Source organism: Oratosquilla oratoria, chromosome 19 (assembly GCF_046742065.1).
Source record: "Oratosquilla oratoria isolate Oo_2021 chromosome 19, ASM4674206v1, whole genome shotgun sequence".
Classification (NCBI taxonomy): Eukaryota; Metazoa; Arthropoda; class Malacostraca; order Stomatopoda; family Squillidae; genus Oratosquilla; species Oratosquilla oratoria.
In genome coordinates this window covers 57,159,406-57,177,467 of record NC_134795.1, presented here as the reverse complement: position 1 = coordinate 57,177,467, position 18,062 = coordinate 57,159,406, and positions in this window count along the sequence as shown.

Genomic DNA, 18,062 nt, shown 5'->3' with positions numbered 1-18,062 from the left:
AGAAAAATATTACGTAAATCCCCCAGAGGTAAAAAGCTTCTAGGCCTACTAGAAGAAGCGCCAAAACCCCCCAAAATGCATGGTCTACCCAAAGTGCACAAGATGGGTATCCCTATGAGACCTATAACATCAGGGATCGGGAGTGCTCCTCATAGACTAGCCAAATGCTTGGCAAAACCCTTATCTAACACCATGGGTTCCATTAGTGGGGCACACTTAAGAAACTCATCTGACTTATCCGAAGGCTTGAGAATGTGAATGTAATAAACAAGAAATTAATTAGCTATGACATAACAGCCTTATTTACTAACGTATCTATTAATAATGCACTAGAAGCGCTTAAAAAGGTGACTAATGATATAGATGATAACACCCTCCCAGTACCAAAATCTGATTACCTCAAATTAATTTCAATGTGTGTTAAATATGGATATTTTGTTTTTAACAACGCTGAGTTTAAACAAACAAAAGGCCTCGCAATGGGAAGCCCACTTTCGGCTATTCTTGCTTGTTTGTTTATGGAGGTGTTGGAAAATGATAAATATATTAACATCATGGGTAGAGGTACCACTTGGCTGAGATACGTGGATGATATACTCGTAATAACACCAAAAGACACCAACATTGAAAACAAAATGAGAAGGCTTAACGCAGTTCATGAAGACATCCAATTCACAGTTGAAAAAGAGAAAGACTGCAAACTCCCCTTTTTAGATACACTAATACACAGAGGCTCTAATCATCTTAGGTTTTCAGTGTACAGAAAGCCTACTAATAAAGACGACTTTGTTCACTTTTTCTCAGCCCACAGTAAACGAACTAAAACTGGTGTCCTTATAGGCTTCTTTCTTCGAGCCTACCGTATATGCAGCAGTGAACTTGAAGACGAGTTGTCTTTTATCAGAAAAACTTTTAAAGAATTAAAGTATCCAGGCGGCCTGATAACCAAAACAGAAGGCAAAGCTAGAAAAATCCACGATAAATCGAACGCCCAAACCAGCGGACCAAACGACCAAGCGTCCGGATCAAATGACCATACAGTAACAAAAAACCAAGTCTCACCGCATTTCATTACTGTACCTAATTCTGATAAAACCGAAATTATTGATAGATATTTACTGGAAGGTGGCATAAACATCGCCAAGGTATCATGCAATAAAATAGGTAAAATGTTTAAAAACCACACTAATGATAATAACGACCTCAGTGTGATCTACCGCATTCCATGTAGTGGCTGCCCCTCGGCTTACATCGGTGAATCAGGTCGAGGAATCGAGAAGAGGATAAACGAACATAGGAATTATTTAAAAGCACACAGAACGTCCAACTCCCTGGTCCGCCACCTCGAAATATGCAACAACCTTCCCGAATGGAGTAAAGTTGAAATTTTACACAAAGGATTACAAAAGAAGATGAGAAAGACAGTTGAAGCTGCACATATAAATGTCCAAGAAAATAATAACGACAGAGAAGGATTTATATGCCTATCTAAAGCAGCCAGTCTCTTAATAATTAATGCGCTAGAAAAAACCTGACACTCGAAGCTTCACAAGTTCCCCCACTACGGGTATAAATGTTGTGACCAAGATGTTCTGTAACAAGTTCTCTGAGGAAGGTTATAATAACCGAAACGTAAGAACAATAAATGTATTCTTAGCCCATCTTCGTTTACCCTTCCCCACCTATCACTCTCTCTCTCTCATATATATATATATATATATATATATATATATATATATATATATATATATATATGTGTGTGTGTGTGTGTGTGTGTGTGTGTGTGTGTACAGATATATGTATATATATGTGTGTATAGATTTATGTATATATATGTGTATGAATATATGTATATATCACAGGTGAGAAATGTAGTTGTGATATGTATATATATATATATATATGTGTGTGTATATTTATATATATATGTATATATACATATGTATATATAATGTATATATGTATACATATATATGTATATATATATATATATATATATACATACATTCGTATATATAGATATATCTTATATGATATATATATATATATAATATGAATATTCGTATATATATATACATATATATATACATGTATATATTCATATATATATATATACATATATGATATATATTCGTATATACATTATACATATAAATATATATATATTATATATATATATATATTCGTATATATATACATGTTTATATTCATATATATATGTATACATTCATATATATATATATATATATATATATATATATACATATATATATATATATATATATATATATACATATATGTTGATTTAAACTATGACAAATGTAACTGAAGGCGGAGAAAATATACGAGGAATAATGGAAGAATTTTACTGCCTTAACGTTTCGACCCTTAGGGTCTTGATCACAAAGCATAACACAAAAGTATAACATGGACATTTTATACACATACATGTCACCTCACAGGGTGCCTGGGAAAGGTCGTCGTGCACGGAACATATGTCCGTTCTTGCCAAGCATATAAAACCATCTCTATGGTTGATGTTATTATTAATATAGGCTGCTTCTATTGTTTTTCTTAATTTCTTTGTTGAACCTTTATTTATTATAATTGTATTGTCCCAGTTCGGAAGGTGGTCATGTGTATCTATGTGTCTTACTATAGAATTAGAAAGCCTGTGGGTTCTTACATCATTTTTGTGTTCATATAATCTTTTTTCTAATCCACGACCTGTTTCCCCAAAATATGAGGATGGGCAATTTTTACAAGGTATTTTATAGACAATACTATTTTCATTCGTATTGTTATTATAATTACGCGTTACCAAATGTCCCACTTTGCTACCTGATGTTCTTGCTATCTTTATACCTGCTTTTAAGAGAACGTTGTCTAGAGTTGAATTAATGCTGGAATTTAGGACTGTGATACATCGTGTTTCTTTGTTGCAATTATTTTTATCTTTACTCTTCTTATTTATTTCTTTTAGCTTTCTTTTTTAGTTTAAGTAGGAGACCTTTGGGATATTTTAATTTGCTGAAAGTTTTTGTAATGTGATCTAGTTCGTCTTCTAAGAATTCTTCACTATAGATGCGAAAAGCCCTGAGGAGAAAGCCAATTATTATACCTGTTTTAGTTCTAATATTGTGTCCTGAATAAAAATGTATATAATCTTCTTTATTAGTGGGGTTGCGGTATACCGAAAACTTTACATTGCTGTTTGTTCTGTGTATGACAGTGTCTAAAAATGGTAATTTTCTGTTGTTCTCTACTTCTGCCGTAAATTTTATGTTACTATTTACATTGTTTAATCTTTTTAATTTATTGTTAATATTAGCTTCTTTTGGTACAATAACAACAATGTCATCAACATACCTTTATCAAACACTGTTTCTACCCATTATTGATATATAATTTTCACTGTCCGTCGGGCACGAAGGCTTTGCTTGACAACGGGCAATTTCACCGGGCAAACCATCAAACTGTCCGTTCCCGGCGCCATTTGCGGGCAGTGGATGGAGGGCTGACATCGCTGCCAAACGCACGAGGTGAGGTGCGAGCAAAGTCAGCAAACCCGCTCAGTACAGACCCAAGTTACCTTTACCACCATGTCCGCACCTAGTAGTACTAGTGTGTACTGGTCTCGACAAGACGTGCTAGCTATTGGTGCTATGCTTTTTCTCATATTTGTCTCTTGCCTTTGTATATATATGGATCCACTTTCGAAAGGAGAACAGAAAAGCTGCTTATGTTCATTCTCATGTAATTGCAAAACAATTGTTCATTTTCATCCTGCAATTCATGTAGGATTGTCACTGAGCTTCCCATTAAATCACGTCTTTATAACCACTCCCGGCATCAGACATATCTCCGTGATTTCTTGTTTTCTTTTTAATGCAGGCAGCAATTATAATGCTGTAAAGTGCTACCTTCTTTCCAAGTATGGCGGGAACCATGGTTATCGTACCGCACTGAACCACTCACTCCCAACCTCTGCTTGTGGCCAACTAACCTCCAACCACCATCGTCAGCCGTGTGGACACTTCGCGGGCAGTCTGCGGACTTTGCCCGGTAAGGGCAAAGTCTGCCAGGCACAGCTCGACCGTGTGGACGCGGCATAATTCTCGGGCTAAGCCCGAGTAGCCTGACGGCCGGAGTCGCCACTGATATATATATACACACACACACACACACACACACACACACACACACACACACACACACACACACACACACACACACACACACACTTTCAACGAACGGACGGCTTGACGAACGCTCTGAAGAAAAGTGCAGATTGAGGATACCAACGCAAAGAGAAGTGCCTTTTTGTATTTGCAGGGGGGGGGGGAATTGCTCGTGAGGTAGTGGGAAAGTAAGGAAAGAGGAGAGGGGGAGGGATTACTGGGAAATGGAAGATAATGAGGATGTGGAGGACTTGGCCCAGGCAGACGGGCGGAAGGTCAACATGAAACGACCACCGGATGACGAAATGGCAAATAAAAATGTAAAGATTAGAAGTATAGAGAGGAGAAATACAGTAGAAAGTGACGAGAATATGTTCCAGGGATTTAAAGAGGGTGGGGGGGACACAACCCCCCCCAGACTGATAAGACTAGAGGAGAGAGTTGATAAGGTGATCGAGGACTTGGAACGTAAGTTAGGTAATGTAGGCTCCATTCTCCAAAGAATTGAAAGATTGGAACAACTAGAGAAGACTAACAGAAACTTAACTGAAGAAGTAGAGGACCTAAAAAGACAGTTAGGAAATGTAAAGGAGGAGAATGAGAAATTGAAGAAGAATAGTAATGAAAACAGTGAGAAAATAGCTACAGAAGCTAAAAATTGGAGAATAACTCAAGAAGGGAATAAGGTTTCATTCACTGACATAGTCAAACAGCAATTGAAAGAACATAATGAAGACTCAGTTATTAAAGTGATGAGACAGAAGGAGAATATAGTAAGAGAATTAGCTGACAAAAAGAAATGTATAATTATATTAGGAATGGAAGAGAAACATAACCCAGATAGAACCGCAAGAATCAAGGAGGAAAATGAAAGGGTAAGCAGTTTATTAAAATTAGTCCAGGAAGATGAACCAGAAATTATAAAGGAAATTGAGGAAAAATTCAGACTCGGAAAATATAGTACAGATAAGACCAGACCAATTAAGATTAAATTCAGGTCACAAACAACGGCAGAGAAAATTCTATCCAAGACAGGGAAACTAGCAACAAATGATCAATATAAAAAGGTATGGATAAAAAGAGAAATGAATAAGGAGGAAAGAGAGGCAGAAAAGCAGAAAAGAATTGAAGCTAAGGCAAAAAACGAGGAAAGAACGGAGTCAGAGAAAGAGAGATTCTATTGGAGAGTAGTGAACATGAAAATAAAGCAGTTCGACATACTAAAGAAAAACATAAGGGAAACAGAGAACACAATGGAAGTGGCAGAAAACTAAGAGTGTCTTACACAAATATAGATGGATTGATAACAGGATTGAATGAACTGAATGATTATTTGAAAGAAAAAGAACCGGACATAATGGGAATTGTAGAAACAAAATTAAAAGGCCCACTACCACCCAACAGTGTAGGACATGATACATACAATTATTGGATTAGAAACAGAGAGAAAAAACAAGGGGGTGGAGTTATGTTCCTGACAAAGAAGGATATAAACGTGAAAGGTGTCATATATGGAAAGAATACAGTAGAGATGATTATGATAGAAGTGGAAGACCGAGATAAGAAGAGCAGAAAATTTGTGATCAACTATGTGCCTCCGAAAACAGCCTCATGGGAGGAGAATGAACATAAAAGTATGTTAGAGGACACAAAGATAGCATTAACTAAAATAATGGAAGACGGAGGAAGAATAGTTATGATGGGCGACTTTAATTGCAAAGAAATCTGCTGGGAAGAAATGACAGTAAAGAGTGGTGATGACTCATGGGGAAATGCTCTACTTGAGATGATTACTGACCATTCAATGACACAATGGATACAAGAGAACACTAGGTATAGAAATGAAGAAGAACCATCGAGGCTAGACTTAATAATTACATCTGAACCTAGAATAGTGGACAAGATTGAATATAAAACACCAATAGGTAAAAGTGACCACATATTGATTGAACTGGAACTTAATGAAGAAAAATATATGAAAAGAAATGAACAATATAGAAAAGGAAGAATGATGTATGAAAAAACAAACTTTGATAAAATAAGAGAATTCTTCCAACAAGAAAACTGGGAAGAAATATACAAAGAAGAAACATCAGTGGAAGAGAAATGGAATATTTTGACAAAGATTTACAAAGAAGGAGTGGAAAAGTATGTCCCAAGACAAAAACAAGAAAAAGAATATGTAAAATGCTGGTACAACAAAAGTTGTAGGGAGTTAAAAGACAAAAGAGACAAAGCCTGGACCGGATGGAAAAAAGACAGAAGACCTGAAAAATGGAAAATATATACTGGTTATAGAAATGAATATGTACAAAAGTGCAGAGAGGAAAAAAGAAAATATGAAAAAGATGTTATAGAAAAGTGTAAAGATCAACCAAAACTATTCTACAGATTTGTAAACAATAAACTGAAAAACAAACAAGACTTAGAGAAATTAAGACAAGGGGGAGTTGAATACACTGAGGAAATGGAAATGGCAGAAATTATGAACAAACATTTTAAATCAGTGTTTACAAGGGAAAATATACAACCTGAAGAGATTGAGTGGAAGGAAAAAGTCCCCCCTATGGAAGAAATAGAAGTAACGAAGAATGAAATATTGACACACTTGGGTAATTTTGATGTCAGAAAATCGCATGGGCCAGATGAAATAGCAAACTGGATTCTGAAAGAATGTAGGAATGAACTGGCAGACAAAATACATAGCATAATAAGCAGTTCCTTAAAAGAAGGAAAAGTTCCAGAAGATTGGAAAAAAGCAAATATAGTACCTATATATAAAGGAGGAAATAAAGAAGAACCTACCAACTATAGACCAGTCTCTCTAACAAGTACAATAGCAAAAATATGTGAAAGAATTATCAAAAGTAGATGGGTAAAATACTTGGAAAAAACAACGTACTAAATCCAAGGCAATTTGGATTCAGACAAGGACGATCATGCGTCACCAATTTAATATGTTTCTATTCAAGGCTAATAGATATAATACAAGAAAGAGATGGATGGGCTGATTGTGCATTTCTAGACCTAAAAAAAGCTTTTGACAAAGTACCACATAAGAAGTTGCTTAAGAAATTAGAATATGAAGGAGGAATACAAGGTAAATTGCTAAATTGGATGGAAGACTTTTTGCAAGAAAGAAAAATGCGAGTAGTGATAAGAGATCAGCACTCAAAATGGAATGAAGTAATAAGCGGTGTCCCGCAGGGAACAGTTCTGGCCCCAATAATGTTTGCTATATATATTAATGATATGGATGAAGGAATTGAAAGCTATATGAGCTTCTTTGCAGATGATGCAAAATTACTGAAAAGAGTGAAAACTGAAGAAGATTGTGAATCACTACAGAGAGATCTAAATAAAGTACAAGAATGGAGTAGGAAGTGGGAGATGGAGTTCAATACAAAAAAGTGTAGTATAATGGAATTTGGAAAAAGCAAAAACAGAATAACAGGATCATATAATTTGGGAGAAGAAGGAATAAAAAGAGTAGAAAATGAGAGGGACCTGGGAGTCATTGTTATGAATAATATGTCACCTGAGAAACATATAAATAAGATTTTTGGAGAAACTTATAATTTAATAAGAACAATCAAAGTGGCATTTACATACCTGGATGAAGAAATGGTGAGGAAAATCCTAGTCACCCTGATAAGACCAAGATTGGAATATGCAGCAACGATATGGTCACCAAGTACAAAAAAATGTATAAAAAAACTTGAAAGAATACAAAGAGCAATTACTAAACTGGCACCAACACTCTCAAAACTATCATATGAAGAGAGACTACAAAAACTTAAACTACAGACACTAGAGCAAAGAAGAGAGAGAGGAGATTTGATAGCTATTTACAGAATCATGAAAGGCATAGAAATTACTGATAGAGAGAATCTGATAAAATGGGATGACAGAAATACAAGAGGACACGGAAAGAAAATAAAAAAAGACAACTATAGAAGAGATTTGAAAAAGAACAGCTTTCCTCACAGAGCAATAGACAGTTGGAACAAGTTAGATGAGAAAGTGGTGTGTGCAAAAACAATACATGAATTTAAAAATAGTTTAGATAAAATGAGATATGAAGACGGGACCTCACGAGCATAGCTCCCCTTCCCGTAAAATACAACTAGGTAAATACAACTAGGTAAATACACACACACACACACACACACACACACACTTCAACGAATGGACGGCTTAGAAGACGTTCTGAAGAAAAGTGAAGTCTGTGGATCCCAACGCAAAGAGAAGTGCCTAGTGTTTTTGCAGGGTGGGGGGGAAATTGCTCGTGGAGTAGTGGGAACGTAGGGAAAGAGGAAAAGGGGAGGGATTACTGAGGGAAATGGAAGGAAATGAGGAGGGAGTAGACTTTGACCAGCCAGACAAGAGGAAGGTAAACAAAAGACTTAGCGAGGATCAAATGTCTAATAAAAATGTAAAGATTAGAAGTATAGAGAGGAGCAATACAGAAGAAAGTGACGAGAATATGTTCCAGGGATTTAAAGAGGGTGGGGGGGACACAACCCCCCCCCCCCCGACTGATAAGACTAGAGGAGAGAGTTGATAAGGTGATCGAGGACTTGGAGCGTAAGTTAGGTAACGTAGACTCCATTTTTCAAAGAATTGAAAGGTTGGAACAACTAGAGAAGGCTAACAGAAACTTAACTGAAGAAATAGAGGACCTAAAAAGACAGTTAGGAAATGTAAAGGAGGAGAATGAGAAATTGAAGAAGAATAGTAATGAAAACAGAGAGAAACTAGCTACAGAAGCTAAAAATTGGAGAATAACTCAAGAAGGGAATAAGGTTTCATTCACTGACATAGTCAAACAGCAATTGAAAGAACATAATGAAGACTCAGTTATTAAAGTGATGAGACAGAAGGAGAATATAGTAAGAGAATTAGCTGACAAAAAGAAATGTATAATTATATTAGGAATGGAAGAGAAACATAACCCAGATAGAACTGCAAGAATCAAGGAGGAAAATGAAAGAGTAAGCAGTTTATTAAAATTAGTCCAGGAAGATGAACCAGAAATTATAAAAGAAATTGAGGAAAAATTCAGACTCGTAAAATATAGTACAGATAAGAACAGACCAATTAAGATTAAATTCAGGTCACAAACAACAGCAGAGAAAATTCTATCCAAGACAGGGAAACTAGCAACAAATGACCAATATAAAAAGGTATGGATAAAAAGAGAAATGAATAAGGAGGAAAGAGAGGCAGAAAAGCAGAAAAGAATTGAAGCTAAGGCAAAAAACGAGGAAAGAACGGAGTCAGAGAAAGAGAGATTCTATTGGAGAGTAGTGAACATGAAAATAAAGCAGTTCGACATACTAAAGAAAAACATAAGGGAAACAGAGAATACAATGGAAGTGGCAGAAAACTAAGAGTGTCTTACACAAATATAGATGGATTGATAACAGGATTGAATGAACTGAATGATTATTTGAAAGAAAAAGAACCGGACATAATGGGAATTGTAGAAACAAAATTAAAAGGCCCACTACCACCCAACAGTGTAGGACATGATACATACAATTACTGGATTAGAAACAGAGAGAAAAAACAAGGGGGTGGAGTTATGTTCCTGACTAAGAAGGATATAAACGTGAAAGGTGTCATATATGGAAAGAATACAGTAGAGATGATTATGATAGAAGTGGAAGACCGAGATAAGAAGAGCAGAAAATTTGTGATCAATTATGTGCCTCCGAAAACAGCCTCATGGGAGGAGAGTGAACATAAAAGTATGTTAGAGGACACAAAGATAGCATTAACTAAAATAATGGAAGACGGAGGAAGAATAGTTATGATGGGCGACTTTAATTGCAAAGAAATCTGCTGGGAAGAAATGACAGTAAAGAGTGGTGATGACTCATGGGGAAATGCTCTACTTGAGATGATTACTGACCATTCAATGACACAATGGATACAAGAGAACACTAGGTATAGAAATGAAGAAGAACCATCGAGGCTAGACTTAATAATTACATCTGAACCTAGAATAGTGGACAAGATTGAATATAAAACACCAATAGGTAAAAGTGACCACATATTGATTGAACTGGAACTTAATGAAGAAAAATATATGAAAAGAAATGAACAATATAGAAAAGGAAGAATGATGTATGAAAAAACAAACTTTGATAAAATAAGAGAATTCTTCCAACAAGAAAACTGGGAAGAAATATACAAAGAAGAAACAACAGTGGAAGAGAAATGGAATATTTTGACAAAAATTTACAAAAAAGGAGTGGAAAAGTATGTCCCAAGACAAAAACAAGAAAAAGAATATGTAAAATGCTGGTACAAACAAAAGTTGTAGGGAGTTAAAGGACAAAAGAGACAAAGCCTGGAACAGATGGAAAAAAGACAGAAGACCTGAAAAATGGAAAATATATACTGGTTATAGAAATGAATATGTACAAAAGTGCAGAGAGGAAAAAAGAAAATATGAAAAAGATGTTATAGAAAAGTGTAAAGATCAACCAAAACTATTCTACAGATTTGTAAACAATAAACTGAAAAACAAACAAGACTTAGAGAAATTAAGACAAGGAGGAGTTGAATACACTGAGGAAATGGAAATGGCAGAAATTATGAACAAACATTTTAAATCAGTGTTTACAAGGGAAAATATACAACCTGAAGAGATTGAGTGGAAGGAAAAAGTCCCCCCTATGGAAGAAATAGAAGTAACAAAGAATGAAATATTGACACACTTGGGTAATTTTGATGTCAGAAAATCGCATGGGCCAGATGAAATAGCAAACTGGATTCTGAAAGAATGCAGGAATGAACTGGCAGACAAAATACATAGCATAATAAGCAGTTCCTTAAAAGAAGGAAAAGTTCCAGAAGATTGGAAAAAAGCAAATATAGTACCTATATATAAAGGAGGAAATAAAGAAGAACCTACCAACTATAGACCAGTCTCTCTAACAAGTACAATAGCAAAAATATGTGAAAGAATTATCAAAAGTAGATGGGTAAAATACTTGGAAAAAAACAACGTACTAAATCCAAGGCAATTTGGATTCAGACAAGGACGATCATGCGTCACCAATTTAATATGTTTCTATTCAAGGCTAATAGATATAATACAAGAAAGAGATGGATGGGCTGATTGTGCATTTCTAGACCTAAAAAAAGCTTTTGACAAAGTACCACATAAGAAGTTGCTTAAGAAATTAGAATATGAAGGAGGAATACAAGGTAAATTGCTAAATTGGATGGAAGACTTTTTGCAAGAAAGAAAAATGAGAGTAGTGATAAGAGATCAGCACTCAAAATGGAATGAAGTAATAAGCGGTGTCCCGCAGGGAACAGTTCTGGCCCCAATAATGTTTGCTATATATATTAATGATATGGATGAAGGAATTGAAAGCTATATGAGCTTCTTTGCAGATGATGCAAAATTACTGAAAAGAGTGAAAACTGAAGAAGATTGTGAATCACTACAGAGAGATCTAAATAAAGTACAAGAATGGAGTAGGAAGTGGGAGATGGAGTTCAATACAAAAAAGTGTAGTATAATGGAATTTGGAAAAAGCAAAAACAGAATAACAGGATCATATAATTTGGGAGAAGAAGGAATAAAAAAAGTAGAAAATGAGAAGGACCTGGGAGTCATCGTTATGAATAATATGTCACCTGAGAAACATATAAATAAGATTTTTGGAGAAACTTATAATTTAATAAGAACAATCAAAGTGGCATTTACATACCTGGATGAAGAAATGGTGAGGAAAATCCTAGTCACCCTGATAAGACCAAGATTGGAATATGCAGCAACGATATGGTCACCAAGTACAAAAAAATGTATAAAAAAACTTGAAAGAATACAAAGAGCAATTACAAAACTGGCACCAACACTCTCAAAACTATCATATGAAGAGAGACTACAAAAACTTAAACTACAGACACTAGAGCAAAGAAGAGAGAGAGGAGATTTGATAGCTATTTACAGAATCATGAAAGGCATAGAAATTACTGATAGAGAGAATCTGATAAAATGGGATGACAGAAATACAAGAGGACACGGAAAGAAAATAAAAAAAGACAGCTATAGAAGAGATTTTAAAAAGAACAGCTTTCCTCACAGAGCAATAGACAGTTGGAACAAGTTAGATGAGAAAGTGGTGTGTGCAAAATCAATACATGAATTTAAAAATAGTTTAGATAAAATGAGATATGAAGACGGGACCCCACGAGCATAGCTCCCCTTCCCGTAAAATACAACTAGGTAAATACAACTAGGTAAATACACACACACACTTCAACGAATGGACGGCTTAGAAGACGTTCTGAAGAAAAGTGAAGTCTGTGGATCCCAACGCAAAGAGAAGTGCCTAGTGTTTTTGCAGGGTGGGGGGGAAATTGCTCGTGGAGTAGTGGGAACGTAGGGAAAGAGGAAAAGGGGAGGGATTACTGAGGGAAATGGAAGGAAATGAGGAGGGAGTAGACTTTGACCAGCCAGACAAGCGGAAGGTAAACAAAAGACTTAGCGAGGATCAAATGTCTAATAAAAATGTAAAGATTAGAAGTATAGAGAGGAGCAATACAGAAGAAAGTGACGAGAATATGTTCCAGGGATTTAAAGAGGGTGGGGGGGACACAACCCCCCCCCCGACTGATAAGACTAGAGGAGAGAGTTGATAAGGTGATCGAGGACTTGGAGCGTAAGTTAGGTAACGTAGACTCCATTTTTCAAAGAATTGAAAGGTTGGAACAACTAGAGAAGGCTAACAGAAACTTAACTGAAGAAATAGAGGACCTAAAAAGACAGTTAGGAAATGTAAAGGAGGAGAATGAGAAATTGAAGAAGAATAGTAATGAAAACAGAGAGAAACTAGCTACAGAAGCTAAAAATTGGAGAATAACTCAAGAAGGGAATAAGGTTTCATTCACTGACATAGTCAAACAGCAATTGAAAGAACATAATGAAGACTCAGTTATTAAAGTGATGAGACAGAAGGAGAATATAGTAAGAGAATTAGCTGACAAAAAGAAATGTATAATTATATTAGGAATGGAAGAGAAACATAACCCAGATAGAACTGCAAGAATCAAGGAGGAAAATGAAAGAGTAAGCAGTTTATTAAAATTAGTCCAGGAAGATGAACCAGAAATTATAAAAGAAATTGAGGAAAAATTCAGACTCGGAAAATATAGTACAGATAAGACCAGACCAATTAAGATTAAATTCAGGTCACAAACAACAGCAGAGAAAATTCTATCCAAGACAGGGAAACTAGCAACAAATGACCAATATAAAAAGGTATGGATAAAAAGAGAAATGAATAAGGAGGAAAGAGAGGCAGAAAAGCAGAAAAGAATTGAAGCTAAGGCAAAAAACGAGGAAAGAACGGAGTCAGAGAAAGAGAGATTCTATTGGAGAGTAGTGAACATGAAAATAAAGCAGTTCGACATACTAAAGAAAAACATAAGGGAAACAGAGAATACAATGGAAGTGGCAGAAAACTAAGAGTGTCTTACACAAATATAGATGGATTGATAACAGGATTGAATGAACTGAATGATTATTTGAAAGAAAAAGAACCGGACATAATGGGAATTGTAGAAACAAAATTAAAAGGCCCACTACCACCCAACAGTGTAGGACATGATACATACAATTACTGGATTAGAAACAGAGAGAAAAAACAAGGGGGTGGAGTTATGTTCCTGACTAAGAAGGATATAAACGTGAAAGGTGTCATATATGGAAAGAATACAGTAGAGATGATTATGATAGAAGTGGAAGACCGAGATAAGAAGAGCAGAAAATTTGTGATCAATTATGTGCCTCCGAAAACAGCCTCATGGGAGGAGAGTGAACATAAAAGTATGTTAGAGGACACAAAGATAGCATTAACTAAAATAATGGAAGACGGAGGAAGAATAGTTATGATGGGCGACTTTAATTGCAAAGAAATCTGCTGGGAAGAAATGACAGTAAAGAGTGGTGATGACTCATGGGGAAATGCTCTACTTGAGATGATTACTGACCATTCAATGACACAATGGATACAAGAGAACACTAGGTATAGAAATGAAGAAGAACCATCGAGGCTAGACTTAATAATTACATCTGAACCTAGAATAGTGGGCAAGATTGAATATAAAACACCAATAGGTAAAAGTGACCACATATTGATTGAACTGGAACTTAATGAAGAAAAATATATGAAAAGAAATGAACAATATAGAAAAGGAAGAATGATGTATGAAAAAACAAACTTTGATAAAATAAGAGAATTCTTCCAACAAGAAAACTGGGAAGAAATATACAAAGAAGAAACAACAGTGGAAGAGAAATGGAATATTTTGACAAAAATTTACAAAAAAGGAGTGGAAAAGTATGTCCCAAGACAAAAACAAGAAAAAGAATATGTAAAATGCTGGTACAACAAAAGTTGTAGGGAGTTAAAGGACAAAAGAGACAAAGCCTGGAACAGATGGAAAAAAGACAGAAGACCTGAAAAATGGAAAATATATACTGGTTATAGAAATGAATATGTACAAAAGTGCAGAGAGGAAAAAAGAAAATATGAAAAAGATGTTATAGAAAAGTGTAAAGATCAACCAAAACTATTCTACAGATTTGTAAACAATAAACTGAAAAACAAACAAGACTTAGAGAAATTAAGACAAGGAGGAGTTGAATACACTGAGGAAATGGAAATGGCAGAAATTATGAACAAACATTTTAAATCAGTGTTTACAAGGGAAAATATACAACCTGAAGAGATTGAGTGGAAGGAAAAAGTCCCCCCTATGGAAGAAATAGAAGTAACAAAGAATGAAATATTGACACACTTGGGTAATTTTGATGTCAGAAAATCGCATGGGCCAGATGAAATAGCAAACTGGATTCTGAAAGAATGCAGGAATGAACTGGCAGACAAAATACATAGCATAATAAGCAGTTCCTTAAAAGAAGGAAAAGTTCCAGAAGATTGGAAAAAAGCAAATATAGTACCTATATATAAAGGAGGAAATAAAGAAGAACCTACCAACTATAGACCAGTCTCTCTAACAAGTACAATAGCAAAAATATGTGAAAGAATTATCAAAAGTAGATGGGTAAAATACTTGGAAAAAAACAACGTACTAAATCCAAGGCAATTTGGATTCAGACAAGGACGATCATGCGTCACCAATTTAATATGTTTCTATTCAAGGCTAATAGATATAATACAAGAAAGAGATGGATGGGCTGATTGTGCATTTCTAGACCTAAAAAAAGCTTTTGACAAAGTACCACATAAGAAGTTGCTTAAGAAATTAGAATATGAAGGAGGAATACAAGGTAAATTGCTAAATTGGATGGAAGACTTTTTGCAAGAAAGAAAAATGAGAGTAGTGATAAGAGATCAGCACTCAAAATGGAATGAAGTAATAAGCGGTGTCCCGCAGGGAACAGTTCTGGCCCCAATAATGTTTGCTATATATATTAATGATATGGATGAAGGAATTGAAAGCTATATGAGCTTCTTTGCAGATGATGCAAAATTACTGAAAAGAGTGAAAACTGAAGAAGATTGTGAATCACTACAGAGAGATCTAAATAAAGTACAAGAATGGAGTAGGAAGTGGGAGATGGAGTTCAATACAAAAAAGTGTAGTATAATGGAATTTGGAAAAAGCAAAAACAGAATAACAGGATCATATAATTTGGGAAAAGAAGGAATAAAAAAAGTAGAAAATGAGAAGGACCTGGGAGTCATTGTTATGAATAATATGTCACCTGAGAAACATATAAATAAGATTTTTGGAGAAACTTATAATTTGATAAGAACAATCAAAGTGGCATTTACATACCTGGATGAAGAAATGGTGAGGAAAATCCTAATCACCCTGATAAGACCAAGATTGGAATATGCAGCAACGATATGGTCACCAAGTACAAAAAAATGTATAAAAAAACTTGAAAGAATACAAAGAGCAATTACAAAACTGGCACCAACACTCTCAAAACTATCATATGAAGAGAGACTACAAAAACTTAAACTACAGACACTAGAGCAAAGAAGAGAGAGAGGAGATTTGATAGCTATTTACAGAATCATGAAAGGCATAGAAATTACTGATAGAGAGAATCTGATAAAATGGGATGACAGAAATACAAGAGGACACGGAAAGAAAATAAAAAAAGACAGCTATAGAAGAGATTTTAAAAAGAACAGCTTTCCTCACAGAGCAATAGACAGTTGGAACAAGTTAGATGAGAAAGTGGTGTGTGCAAAAACAATACATGAATTTAAAAATAGTTTAGATAAAATGAGATATGAAGACGGGACCCCACGAGCATAGCTCCCCTTCCCGTAAAATACAACTAGGTAAATACAACTAGGTAAATACATATATATATATATATGTATATAATACATATACATATATATATTCTTATATATGTATATATATGTACATATATATATATTCGTATATATATGTTTATAAATATATGTATATAGATGTGTATATATATATATATGTATATATATATATGTATATATATATGTATATATATATATATGTATATATATATGTATATATATATATATATGTATATATATATATATTCGTATATGTGTATATATATTCGTATATGTATATATATATATCTATATATATATATATATATATATATATATATATATATATATTCGTATATGGGTATTTATATATATTCGTATATGTGTATATGTATATATATATATATATATATATATATATATATATATATATTCGTCTATGGATACATATATATATATATATATATATATATATATATATATTCGTATATGTGTATATTCATATGTATTCGTATATGTGTATATTTATATGTATTCGTATATGTGTATATTTATATGTTCGTTTATGTGTATATATATATATATATTCATATATATGTATATATTCATATATATATAATCGTTTATATATATATATATATATGATATATATATTCGTATATATATGTATATATATATATATATATATATATATATTCGTGTATATATATGTATACATATATGTACACTCATATATATGTATATATTCATATATATATAATCGTTTATATATATATATATGATATATATATATATTCGTATATATATATGTATATATATATATATATATATATATATATATATTCGTGTATATATATGTATATTCGTGTATATATATGTATATATATATGAATATATACATTTATGTATATGTAAATATATATATATATATATTTAGATTTATGTAAATATATATATATATATATATATATATATATATATAAATAATAGTAGAGGTGTGACGTGCAGGATTGTGGTGTGGAGTTGCATCGGTCTGCCGATAATATAATCTATTCCACCAGATCTCGCCTTGCAGCTATACCAACTGGCATGTTTTGAATTCGGAGTTTCCTTCTCCTAGCCTTTATCTAAAGAGGCATACCCTACAAGGCAGCAGGGGGTCTGATTATACAATCTGACACTCTTTTGCTTACATGCATTCTGTAATAAACAGGGGGGACCACGGGAAGGTACCATGCAAGCAGTTAGGAGGAGAGGCTATGGGAAGGTGAATAGCTTAGCCTAATGCCACGTCCACACGGTCGAGCACTGTCCGCTGGGCACGAGGGCTTTGCTCGATAACGGGCAATTTCAGCGTGCAAACCATCAAGCTGTCCGTTCCCGGCGCCATTTGCGGGTAGTGGATGGAGGGCTGACACCGCTGCCAAACGCACGAGGTGAGGTGCGAGCAAAATTAGCAAACCCCCTCAGTACAGACCGAAGTTACCTTTACCACCATGTCCGCACATAATGCTAGTGTGTAATGGTCTCGACAAGACGTGCTATTGGTGCTATG